Raw genomic sequence first — 14,118 nt, 5'->3', positions numbered from 1 at the left:
TTTCCATTTTAATATTTTTTTTCCAGTTACAAAGAAAGGGTTAACAGCCAAACAAAACGCATTATTCATGGCCCTAATTCTGTAGTTTACAGAAACACCCCATATGTGGTCGTAAACCACTGTACGGGCACACGGCGGGGCGCAGAAGGAAAGGAATGCCATACGGTTTTTGGAAGGCAGATTTTGCTGGACTGGTTTTTTGACACCATGTCCCATTTGAAGCCCCCCTGATGCACCCCTAGAGTAGAAACTCAAAAAAAGTGACCCCATTTTAGAAACTACGGGATAGGGTGGCAGTTTTGTTGGTACTAGTTTAGGGTACATATGATTTTTGGTTGCTCTATATTACACTTTTTGTGCGGCAAAGTAACAAGAAATACCTTTTTGGCACAGTTTATTTTTTTTGTTATTTACAACATTCATCTGACAGGGTAGATCATGTGGTAATTTTATAGAGCAGGTTGTCACGGACGCGGCGATACATAATATGTATACAATTTTTTTTATTTATGTAAGTTTTACACAATGATTTCATTTTTAAAACAAAAAAAGTTTTAGTGTCTACATAGTCTAAGAGCCATAGTTGTTTCAGTTTTTGGGCGATTATCTTAAGTAGGGTCTCATTTTTTGCGGGATGAGATGACGGTTTGATTGGCACTATTTTGGGGTGCATATGATTTTTTGATCGCTTGCTATTGCACTTTTTGTGATGTAAGATGACCAAAAATTGCTTTTTTTACACCGTTTTTATTTTTATTTTTTTACGGTGGTCACCTGAGGGGTTAGGTCATGTGATATTTTTATAGAGCCGGTCCATACGGACGCGGCAATACCCAATATGTATACTTTTTTTTATTTATGTAAGTTTTACACAATGATTTCATTTTTGAAACAAAAAAAATGATGTTTTAGTGTTTTCATAGTCTAAGAGCCATAGTTTTTTCAGTTTTTGGGCGATTATCTTAAGTAGGGTCTCATTTTTTGCGGGATGAGATGACGGTTTGATTGTTACAATTTTGGCGTACATGCGACTTTTTTGATCACTTTTATTACCTTTTTTTGGGAAGTAAGGTGGGCAAAATTTCTATTTTATCATAGTTTTTAATTTTTTATTTTTATGGCGTTCACCGTTCGGGTAAAGTAACATTACAGTTTTATAGATCAGGTCGTTACGGACGCGGCAATACCAAACATGTGTAGGGAATTTAATTTTTTTCATTTTTAATCAGTGATAAATGTGTTTTTTGATTTTTACTTTTTTTCACTTTTTTTAACTTTTTTTTTTTACCCAGACCCACTTGGTTCTTGAAGATCCAGTGGGTCTGATGTCTATATAATACAGTACTGTACTCTCTATAGGGTACTGCACTGTATTTTACTTACACTGAACAGATCTATGCTTTCAGCACAGATCTGTTCAGCACCATGGACAGCAGGACGCCTGAGCAGGCGTCCTGTTGCCATGGGAACCTTCCCCGTCTGCCACAACTTCGCAGACGGGGAAGGGTAAGGACTGGGGTGTCGGGGGGCTGTCTGGGGGCTCTCTCCCTCTCCCATCGGGGGGCTGCAAAGGCACAGCAGCCCCCCGATCGGAGAGGGAGGGAGCTCCCTGCGATGTTAACCTTTTCCATACAGCGGTCCGTACGGACCGCTGTATGGAAAGGGTTAAACGGCTGACATCGCATCAACGATGTCAGCCGTTTATACCAGGGTGCCAGCAATGTGCTGGCACCCTGGTATACCCACTCTACACCAACGATTACGCAATGGGAGGCGGGCGGGGGATCGCGATCCCGCCTGCCGCACCGCCCGCCTCCCGCACCGCCCGCAACCCTCCCCCTGCACCACCCGCCCACATAATATCATTCAGGGGTGCAGGGGGAGGAATAACATATATATTCTGGGCATTGTAAAGTTTCTGATCCCCGCGGTCAGGGACCGCGGGGATCAGAAACGGCAAAAAGCGCATCAAACCGCAGGTCTGAATTGACCTGCGGTTTGTTGCGATCGCCGACATGGGGGGGTCACGGGACCCCCCCGCGCATTTTGCCTAGGTGCCTGCTCAATGATTTGTGCAGGCACCTTGTTCCGATCACTGCCAGCCGGGCGGCAGTGATCGAAACAACACATGACGTACCGGTACGTCATGTGTCCTTAAGTACCAGGGCATCATGACGTACCGGTACGTCATGTGTCCTGAAGAGGTTAATGTGAGCATCCTTTCAGCTCTTTCAGACCACAACTGCTTGTTCGGTAACAGATTTCTCTTTGTATTTTGTATAGAAATAAACCGCAAGACATTGTTGACTGTTAATTTAAATACTCCAACCGCTGTTGACCAGATTAAGGGGAGCCAGATTCGTATATGTTTTGAATCTGCATTGGATATAGCTGATGTAGCCAGAAAAGTGTTTGGAGCAAGTAAATGCAAGGTATAGTGGTTATGGTTTCATGTTTCTACCTCAGTACATTGTAAAGTGAGAAAACAAATGATCAGTTTAAATGGTCTGTTACCTCCATTAAGGACTGTTATCTGCAGTACTACATGAGTTGTACTGCAGATAAGGAGTTAAGATTTGTATGTTTTATGTATGTTTCATGCTGCCGTCTCATGCTGTACATGCAATGCAACAGCTGCGCTGTCATACAGTGTCTGGACTACAGAGCTCACGCTCAGGAGGTCCTGTCCATTATGAGCGTGCAACTAAGCAGTTCAGACTATATAATTAATACAATGCAGCTTTAAACATGAAAGGTAGTTTTTATATATATATATATATATATATATTTTAATATTATCAACCTTGTAGTTCTACAGATAATAGTCTGTAGTTGAGTTGACAGATTCCCTGTAAATTATGATTAGTAATATCACACATGTTAATTTATTGGCTGCAGGGTTTTGTCAAGAAGCAGTCTGTATCAGTAGCAAAAACAGCAGTGCAGATTGTTTTTGACGAAAGTGGATCCGAGGTAATGTTAGTTCTCTTACATTAATATGTTAATATGCTTCATTTGCAACTTACAAAGATGTTCCTGCTTTGAAAGCTAAAAGCATGTTTCAAAAATATTGAATTCTGCAATTCTGTCCATTTTGCTAGGTTGCAATAAATTGTTTTAACCTTGTAGCAGTCTGCCTCCTGCATCTGAGCTTCCTAGCATAGAGGAATTTACGGGTTTGTAGCTAATCTAACATGTGGACACAAACCCCTTAAATGTGGTTTCCACTGTTAACCCTCTTTTTAATTAGGCTCCAAAATGTGGTCCACTTAAAGTTAGAAATGCACTCACCTGCTTCCTATAGCTCAGTTCCAATGCCAAGAATCTAGGGGTGCACCGAAATTTCGGCGGCCGAAAATGCACCTAATCTGTTTCTGCCGATATTTTTACATATCGGCCGGAAATAGCGGGGAGGGACTGGGAGGAGGAGCTGGGGGCCGGTGCGTTCACTGTGCTCCGGCCCCCAGCTCCAGTAGTTATAAAAAGTGTGCAATTAATACGGATTCTATTCATGAGGCCCCCCTCTGCAGTATTACATTCAATACAGCCACATCCTACTCACAGGGCTGTGCTGGCCGGCCGGGCAGACGAGCGGCAGCGTCACGACTGACGTCACATGCCTGCGCCGCCTCCTTCATTCAGAAAGTAGGCCGGGCACATGACGTCAGTTGTGACGCTGCCGCTCCTCTGCCCGGCCAGCCAGCACAGCCCTGTGAGTAGGATGTGGCTGTATTGAATGTAATACTGCAGAGGGGGCCTCATGAATAGAATCCGTATTAATTGCACACTTTTTATAACTACTGGAGCTGGGGGCCGGAGCACAGTGAACGCACCGGCCCCCAGCTCCTCCTCCCAGTCCCTCCCCGCTATTTTCTATTAATTGTACAATGGGGGGGGCGGCTGTGGATGGCACTGTTATGGGGTGGGGGTCTGTGGATGGCACTGTTATGGGGTGGGTGGGGGTCTGTGGATGGCACTGTTATGGGGTGGGTGGGGGTCTGTGGATGGCACTGTTATGAGGTGGGGGGGGTCTGTGGATGGCACTGTTATGGGGTGGGTGGGGGTCTGTGGATGGCACTGTTATGGGGTGCGTGGGGGTCTGTGGATGGCACTGTTATGAGGTGGGGGGGTCTGTGGATGGCACTGTTATGAGTTGGGGGGGTCTGTGGATGGCACTGTTATGGGGTGGGGGGTCTTTTAAAAGTATTTGGGCAAAAAGGCAGTTTTGGTTTCGGTTTCGGTCAAGGGGTATCCTGAATTTTCGGTTTCGGACCAGAATTTTCATTTCGGTGCACCCCTACAAGAATCCATTCAGGATGCTTCTGGTCCCCGGCCTGTAAACCTCCAGATGAAGTCACATGCACTACAAGCTGTTTTGGCACTGGCAACTATACAGTGAACTAAAGCCTCCATCTACGGTGCAGTTTCTGGTGCCAATGTACTGCAGCTTGATTGGGAGCTGATCAGAAATACTTCAGCACATCTACTACACAGTGGACCAACTTTGTGCATCCAGTTCCATCCACTGTATAGTTTCCAGCGGCTGCCTGGAACAGCTGATCGGATTGGCCATGCTCTGGATAGGTTATCAGTGATCAATGGGGGTCTGACACCCGCTGTTTGCAGTAGCACCAAGGCCGTCTCATAGATTAGCCTAAGCCATGTGACATTACAATCATCGGTCACATGGCCCAGGCAGCTCAGCCCCATTGAGTGAATGTGATTCCAAGCACAGCCACTATATAGTGTACTACTGTGCTACTTCGAGTACTGGTGCCTTCTAAAACAGCAGATCAGGTGTCAGACACCCACCGATCAGAAAATGAACTATCCAGAGGATATTCATATGTACCCCATATAATCAAATTATGTATCCCAAAATAGTATCAATAAAACTTCAACTTATTTTGCAAAAACATCTTTTTTGGGGGAGAAATCTCTTATAAAGCCAAAAAATTAAATGGCTTTTGAAATTGTAAAAAAGTAAAAAAAAAAGTAAAAAAATTGAAAATAAGTGTTTGTACTTTAACCACCTCCGGACCGCCTAACGCACATGTGCGTTCCGGAGGTGGCAGCGCTGCGCACAGTCACGCATATACGCGTCATCTCGCGAGACGCGAGATGACGCGAATATGCGCGCGCGCATGCGCAGTTCGCGCCGGCATTTCACACAGCAGTATTTCGTCAGCAACCTGCCAGCCAATGATCGTGGCTGGCAGGTTGCTGATTTTTAAAAAATCCAATCAATGTGCCAGATAGCAGATCATATTAGTAAATATGATCTGTTATATGGCTGCCTGCTCCTCTGCTGGTTCTTTTCGTCGGTTGGATCCAGCAGAGGAGCAGGCTTCACAGTGAGTACACCAAACACTACACTATAGCCCCTGATCACCCCCCTGAACCCCAATTAACCCTTTGATCACCCCTTTGATCACCCCTGTCAATCACAAGTGAAAAGAAAAAAGTGATCAGTGCAAACTGTCACTTTTTTTTTTCACTGTTATTGACCGTTAGGTTTTAGGTATAGTTTAGGTCCCTTGGTTAGGTAGTTAGCGATCAGTTAGCGCCCAGCCCACCGCACCGCAGTCCGTTATTCGCTGATTAGCGTATCGCTAATCAGCATTTGTACTTTTATAGTATCTGGAAGTGATCAAAACTGATCACGGTCAGATCTATAATTGTATTAGTGTCACTTTAGTTCGCCCTCCACCCAAAACGCAGTGTTTGCCCGATCAGGCCTGATCGGTCGCCCACACGTGCGTTCGCCCACACCCGCCCCACCGCAGTGACAAAAAAAAAATTTTTTTTTGATCACTGCACATTCACTTTACACGCACTGCGGCGATAAAAAAATCAGTTTTGATATTTTTTATCAACCGCAGCGGCCTCCGGTACTTCGCTAGCCTCCCCTTTGTAAGACAGGCTTGCTTTTTTTTTCTTGGGTAGTCTCAGGGAATACCCCTAAATTTAGTTGCCCACATGTCTAACAGGGGGTATTCCTCTGAAGAGGCCTACAGGCTTCTGACCCAGTCGGATGAGGAGTGGGAACCCTCATCTGATGAATCCAGCGGGTCAGAATACGAACCTGTAGAAAGCAGTGGCTCTCTGACCCAAAGTTCGGACGAGGAGGCTGAGGTCCCTGATACCACCAGGCGTACCCGGCCCCGTGTCGCTAGACCGCAGGTTGCGCAGGATCCGCTTCAAGAGCAGCAGAGTGGGGCTGGTGCTGTCGGATTACGTGGTGAGGCATACACCAGCAGCCCAGCCCTCCCTGGACCTAGTACCAGCACTGCCGTACAACCTGGTGAAGTAGCGAGCACCAGAAGGGCAGTTGAAGCTGGTACGGTGGCACGTGCAGTAGTGACCCCGTCGCAGCCACCGCAAAGACGTGCCCGTAGAGCCCCTAGAATCCCAGAGGTGCTGGCAAACCCTGATTGGCAGTCCCCAACTTCAGCCGCACCTGTAGTTTTCCCTTTCACTGCCCAGTCTGGAGTTCGGGTTGAGACGGCTCAGATCGGTTCGGCCCTGGGATTTTTTGAGCTGTTCTTGACTGCGGAGCTTTTAGACATAGTTGTGGCCGAAACAAACAGGTATGCCACACAATTTATCACCGCTAACCCGGGAAGCTTTTATGCCCAGCCTTTCCGGTGGAAACCAGTCCAAGTTTCCGAACTTAAAACTTTTCTGGGCCTCCTCCTCAACATGGGCCTGACAAAAAAGGTCATATTGGTCCACGAACCCGATTCATCACATGCCCATGTTCTCTGCTGCCATGTCCAGGGCACGTTTTGAGGCCATCCTGCGGTTCCTGCACTTTAGTGACAACACGGCCTCCCGTCCCAGGGGCCACCCTGCTTTTGACCGGCTCCACAAAATTCGGCCCCTCATAGACCATTTCAACCAGAAATTTGCAGATATTTATACCCCAGAGCAAAACATCTGCATAGACGAGTCCCTGATACATTTTACCGGGCGCCTTGGCTTCAAACAATACATCCCAAGCAAGCGCGCCCGGTATGGGGTCAAATTGTATAAGCTCTGTGAAAGGGCCACAGGCTATACCCACAAATTTCGGGTCTATGAGGGAAAAGATCAGACCCTGGAGCCGGTCGGTTGCCCTGACTACCTGGGGAGCAGTGGGAAGACAGTTTGGGACTTGGTGTCACCCTTATTCGGCAAGGGGTACCATCTTTATGTGGACAATTTTTACACAAGTGTGGCCCTCTTTAGGCATTTGTTTCTAGAACGGATTGGCGCCTGTGGTACCGCGCGAACTAGTCGCGCGGGCTTCCCCCAACGGCTCGTTACCACCCGTCTTGCAAGGGGGCAGAGGGCCGCACTGTGTAACGAAGAACTGCTCGCGGTGAAATGGAGAGACAAGCGTGACGTTTACATGCTCTCCTCCATTCACGCAGACACGACAATACAAATTGAGCGAGCAACCCGTGTCATTGAAAAGCCCCTCTCAGTCCACGACTATAACCTCCACATGGGAGGGGTCGACTTCAATGACCAGATGTTGTCTCCGTATTTAGTTTCCCGACGCACCAGACGCTGGTATAAGAAGGTGTCTGTATATTTAATTCAATTGGCTCTGTACAATAGTTTTGTTCTCTACAGTAAGGCTGGGAGAACTGGATCCTTCCTCAAATTTCAGGAAGAGATCATCGAGAACCTCCTGTATCCAGGAGGTTCCGTGGCCCCAACCACCAGTGTAGTTAGCCGTCTACACGAGCGACATTTCCCCAATGTCGTTCCTGGTACCTCAACCCAACAGTCACCCCGAAAAAGATGTCGTGTCTGTAGCAGGAGTGGAATAAGGCGTGACACCCGCTATTTCTGTCCTGACTGTCCGGACCACCCTGCCCTATGCTTTGGAGAGTGTTTCCGGAAGTACCACTCACAGGTACACTATTAGCATAGGGATCATCTCACCAGGACAGGCACACAGGGCTATTAGGGCCCATTCACTCACTGCTGCTGCAAACGTCTCCTTTCACATGGGACAAAGTGCATAACGCACTTCGCCACATCTTTGGGCGATTTGCGCTTTGCACATTGACCCATGGGGAAGGAGAGGTTTGTTCTATAAAGGTAAAAAAAAAAAAAAAAAAAGCAAACACGTTAATGTTCAGTTAAAAAAGTTAAAGTTTATATGTTCTGTTGCAAAGTTAATAAAATTATTGCGTTGCGGCCTGGTTTTTTCTTTTTTTTTTTTTTCTTTTTTTACCTTCCAGGTGGACCAACCGATTGACTAGCTGCAGCACCGATGTGCATTCTGACAGAAGCATTGCGCTGCTGTCAGATTACACGCAAGTCGGTGTATGCGGCGCTGCAAGACGGGATTTTCTCCTCTGCAGTGACAGATACGTTTGCCGAGGCATACGAGCTGAGGAGGAGGCGGCGTTCCTATGCTTTGGCAAGCACTTTGTATATATATATATATAAAAAAAAAAAAAATCCCGGCAATGATTTATTCATCCACATCGATTGATGTGAATGGAGAAATCTGGTTTGCCAGGGCATACGAGCTAAGTGGGTATGGATGTAGGGCGGAGCTCCTATGTCCTGGCAGACGCCTTTCCCCTCCATTTTTTTTTTTTGGGCAGAGATTTTTTCATCCACATTGATCGATGCGAATGAAGAAATCTGTGCCGTTCATTTTTTTCTTTCAGCCCAGAGGCTGAACGGAAAAAAAAAATCTCATTACCTGTATGCTCAATATAAGGAGAATAGCAGAAACTCCTAATGCTGGCCATACATGTAATGATTGCGGAGACCCTCAAATGCCAGGGCAGTACAAACACCCCACAACTGACCCCATTTTGGAAAGAAGACACCCCAAGGTATTTGCTGAGGGGCATATTGAGTCCATGAAAGATTTAAATTTTTGTCCTAAGTTAGCGGAAAGTGAGACTTTGTGAGAAAAAAATAATAATAATCAATTTCCGCTAACTTATGCAAAAAAAAAAAAAATTCTATGAACTTGCCAGGCCCCTCATTGGATACCTTGGGGTGTCTTCTTTCCAAAGTGGGGTCACATGTGGGGTATTTATACTGCCCTGGCTTTTTAGGGGCCCTAAAGCATGAGAAGAAGTCTGGGATCCAAATGTCTAAAAATGCCCTCCTAAAAGGAATTTGGGCCCCTTTGCGCATCTAGGCTGCAAAAAAGTGTCACACATCTGGTATCGCCGTACTCAGGAGAAGTTGGGGAATGTGTTTCGGGGTGTCATTTTACATATACCCATGCTGGGTGAGAAAAATATCTTGGTCAAATGCCAACTTTGTATAAAAAAATGGGAAAAGTTGTCTTTTGCCAAGATATTTCTCTCACCCAGCATGGGTATATGTAAAATGACACCCCAAAACACATTCCCCAACTTCTCCTGAGTACGGCGATACCAGATGTGTGACACTTTTTTGCTGCCAAGGTGGGCAAAGGGGCACATATTCCAAAGTGCACCTTTCGGATTTCACCGGTCATTTTTTACAGATTTTGATTGCAAAGTACTTCTCACACATATGGGCCCCTAAATTGCCAGGGCAGTATAACTACGCCACAAGTGACCCCATTTTGGAAAGAAGACACCCCAAGGTATTCCGTGAGGGGCATGGCGAGTTCCTAGAATTTTTTATTTTTTGTCGCAACTTAGTGGAATATGAGACTTTGTAAGGAAAAAAGAGAAAAAAAAAAAATCATCATTTTCCGCTAACTTGTGACAAAAAATAAAAAATTCTAGGAACTCGCAGTGCCCCTCACGGAATACCTTGGGGTGTCTTCTTTCCAAAATGGGGTCACTTGTGGCGTAGTTATACTGCCCTGGCAATTTAGGGGCCCAAATGTGTGAGAAGTACCTTGCAATCAAAATGTGTAAAAAATGGCCTGCAAAATCTGAAAGGTGCACTTTGGAATATGTGCCCCTTTGCCCACCTTGGCAGCAAAAAAGTGTGACACATCTGGTATCGCCGTACTCAGGAGAAGTTGGGGAATGTGTTTTGGGGTGTCATTTTACATATACCCATGCTGGATGAGAGAAATATCTTGGCAAAAGACAACTTTTCCCATTTTTTTATACAAAGTTGGCATTTGACCAAGATATTTTTCTCACCCAGCATGGGTATATGTAAAATGACACCCCAAAACACATTCCCCAACTTCTCCTGAGTACGGCGATACCAGACGTGTCACACTTTTTTGCTGCCAAGGTGGGCAAAGGGGCACATATTCCAAAGTGCACCTTTTGGATTTCACCGGTCATTTTTTACACATTTTGATTGCAAAGTTCTTCTCACACATTTGGGCCCCTAAATTGCCAGGGCAGTATAACTACCCCACAAGTGACCCCATTTTGGAAAGAAGACACCCCAAGGTATTCCGTGAGGGGCATGGCGAGTTCCTAGAATTTTTTATTTTTTGTCGCAAGTTAGTGGAATATGAGACTTTGTAAGAAAAAATAAAAAAAATAAAATCATCATCATTTTCCGCTAACTTGTGACAAAAAATAAAAAGTTCTATGAACTCACTATGCCCATCAGCGAATACCTTAGGGTGTCTACTTTCCGAAATGGGGTCATTTGTGGGGTTTTTCTACTGTTTGGGCATTGTAGAACCTCAGGAATCATGACAGGTGCTCAGAAAGTCAGAGCTGTTTCAAAAAGCGGAAATTCACATTTTTGTACCATAGTTTGTAAATGCTATAACTTTTACCCAAACCATTTTTTTTTTGCCCAAACATTTTTTTTTATCAAAGATATGTAGAACAATAAATTTGGCGAAAAATTTATATATGGATGTCGTTTTTTTTGCAAAATTTTACAGCTGAAAGTGAAAAATGTCATTTTTTTGCAAAAAAATCGTTACATTTTGATTAATAACAAAAAAAGTAAAAATGCCAGCAGCAATGAAATACCACCAAATGAAAGCTCTATTAGTGAGAAGAAAAGGAGGTAAAATTCATTTGTATGGTAAGTTGCATGACCGAGCGATAAACGGTGAAAGTAGTGTAGTGCCGAAGTGTAAAAAGTGCTCTGGTCATGAAGGGGGTTTCACCTAGCGGGGCTGAAGTGGTTAAATTGGCCTTAAAACCCCTTTAAGGTTAAGGGGATAATTAGTGGCATAGTGAAATGAAGTTCTTTTCCTGATAGTGGAGATACTATAGATAGAGGCTTTCAACTGGCCATACACCTTAGCTTCTGGTTGAATGCTCATCCGCCTAACAGCAATTCCTCCCAACCCTTCCATACACATACAGTACACACACAACCCAACTAAGCGTGCATTGTTCTTATTGAGTGAATAAGTAGGCTGCTGATAGACACATCTGGCAGCAGCTCTCTGGGCATGTTCATATCCCACATGCCCAGTCTTTCTTTCCACCAACACCTGCCTTTGGGGGAGAGGCCGGATACCCCATAAAACATTAGATGGTCGGCTGGTCTCGTTTAAATTGGTGGTTTTGCCTAACATTCATCTAATATGTATGGCCTTAAGGTTGCTGTGATTACTACATTAATATACTTTTCCTAGGTCTGTAAAGGTCATAGAATAAGCACACAATTTATTTTTTGATAACTATTGAACTTGTTCTAGATTCTTATTCCTGAAAGCCAGGGATCCTTCACTTCTTCAAAGGAAGTGACAGTGATTGATATCAATGATATTGGTAGGAATAAACAGCCTCCTATATCTACACCATATCTTAACCACCAAGTTTGCAAGGAGAACAGTTCCAGAAACTCTGCCAAGGTACCATCTCTATGGTTCAGTGTGCGTGCTTCACTTGGAGGTTGGGGTGTGTATGTAAAAAAAAAAAGTTAAAATGATCTATTTTGTGCTGTTGTATGTTTAGTTAGTCACTCCAAGTCGAAGTAAAGTTTCAGAAGCATCACAAAATATTTCTGTGGCTTGTGGTTTGAAGTCAGTTAATTCCTCAGCATCAACAAAAACACGTAAGTCAAACTTCTTTGCACACTTAGAAGTTACTTGAAATTATGAATTAAAGAGGTTGTCCAGCTGTTTATATTGATGGCGTAGTCTCAGGATAGGTCATCACTATCTGATCACTGGAAGTCCAACAGCCGAACCAACATGATATCACTCTGTTCACTCCTGCTACCACTTTGTTTGCCAGTAGCTGAAGATACTCTGCTGGAGGTGGCAGAGGTTTCCGGAAGATAGTCAGGTGCCTCCTTTCCCCCAAGTGGTCCCTTGCATTTGCGTTGCGGCAGCTTGCCGCCCTAAGGCGCTGTTGAGCTCTTCTCCTCTCTGCCCTCACTGCCCACTTTCAGGTCTTCCACAGGACCTCTGATCCCGGATTCGCCCGCTGCTCTGACTCAGGCAACAGCCATTTGCAGCCGGCCCACAATTCACTCAAGTCCCCAGCTTCTGTAGCCTACTAGGCCAAACCTTCTGAGGCCAACCAGAATTTTTCTTTATTCTGTACAACGTATCCCGAAATCACAGATAGACAACATTTTTTACGGTAAGTTCGAAAACCATAATGAATGATAACGTTTCTAAGGGCTCTTTCACACCTGCGTTATGGTCTTCCGGCATAGAGTTCCGTCGTCGGGGCTCTATGCCGGAAGAATCCTGATCAGGATTATCCTAATGCATTCTGAATGGAGTGAAATCCGTTCAGGATGCATCAGGATGTCTTCAGTTCTGGAACGGAACGTTTTTTGGCCGGAGAAAATAGCGCAGCATGCTGCACTTTTTGCTCCGGCCAAAAATCCTGAAGACTTGCCGCAAGGCCGGATCCGGAATTAATGCCCATTGAAAGGCATTGATCCGGATCCGGCCTTAAGCTAAACGTCGTTTAGGCGCATTGCCGGATACGACGTTTAGCTTTTTCTGAATGGTTACCATGGCTGCCGGGACGCTAACGTCCCGGCAGCCATGGTAAAGTGTAGCGGGGGAGCAGCATACTTACCGTCCGTGCGACTCCCGGGGCGCTTCAGAGTGACGTCAGGGCGCCCTAGGCGCATGGATGACGTGATCGCATGGCACGTCATCCATGCGCATGGGGCGCTCTGACGTCATTCTGGAGCGCCCCGGGAGCCGCACGGATGGTAAGTATACCGCTCCCCCGCTCCTACTATGGCAACCAGGACTTTCATAGCGTCCTGGGTGCCATAGTAACACTGAAAGCATTTTGAAGACGGATCCGTCTTCAAATGCTTTCAGTACACTTGCGTTTTTCCGGATCCGGCGTGTAATTCCGGCAAGTGGAGTACACGCCGGATCCGGACAACGCAAGTGTGAAAGAGGCCTAAGTAATGAATCTATATAGCTCAATATACTGATAAGCATTCATTACCAGTATTGACAGTGAGCTGTAAAATGATGATAATTACCATGAAAATAATCTTATAAAATATTTTTTCTCGCCCATTTTCCTTGGGGGACACAGACCTTGGGTATAGCTCAGCTCCCTAGGAGGCGTGACACTAAGTAAAACTGTTAAGCCCCTCCTCCATCAGCTATACCCTCAGCCTGGAGATAGAGGCTACCAGTTTTAGCTTAGTGTCCAAGGAGGCAAGACACTCCCTGCTACTGCAGGGCTGTTTTCTCCTTGTTATTTTTACTTTTTCTTCTAATTTTGTTATTTTATTTTTTCCTAGGGATACCAGAGACGCATTAGACCTCTCTGCTCTCCCGGGGTTGAGCTGCGCCAGTGCCAACTTATCTGCACTGCTGCCTCCCCCACAGAAGCAATAGGAGGATCTGGGCAGCAATGGCTCCCCTACATCCCGCCAGCTAGGGGGTCGCCCGCACGCCAAGCCCCTCTTCCAGCTTCCTGCCACTGCGGTGCCAGTGGCTGAAGGGGCGACCCTGCTGGAAGGGACTGAGGGTGAAGACGTCGGACGGTGAGATGGCTATTCCAGCCCATACCCCGTCCCTATCTGCATCTACCCCTCTGGGTAAGGGGGGCACCCGTGGTCGCTCATTCTGAGCGCTCATCTGCAGGACAATGCAGCACAGCAGCATCCTCAGCACCCCCACGCCGTTCCCCCCCCCCCACGCTGCTATCTTTCTCCCCCCCCCCTCCCCCTCATTCGGGGCTGACTCCATTTTTCTCTTCTCTCTCTCCCCCTTCCCGCCGAGAACGGGGGGCG

This window comes from Bufo gargarizans, chromosome 6 (assembly GCF_014858855.1).
Source record: "Bufo gargarizans isolate SCDJY-AF-19 chromosome 6, ASM1485885v1, whole genome shotgun sequence".
NCBI classification, from domain to species: domain Eukaryota; kingdom Metazoa; phylum Chordata; class Amphibia; order Anura; family Bufonidae; genus Bufo; species Bufo gargarizans.
Note: the sequence above shows the minus strand (reverse complement) of the source record.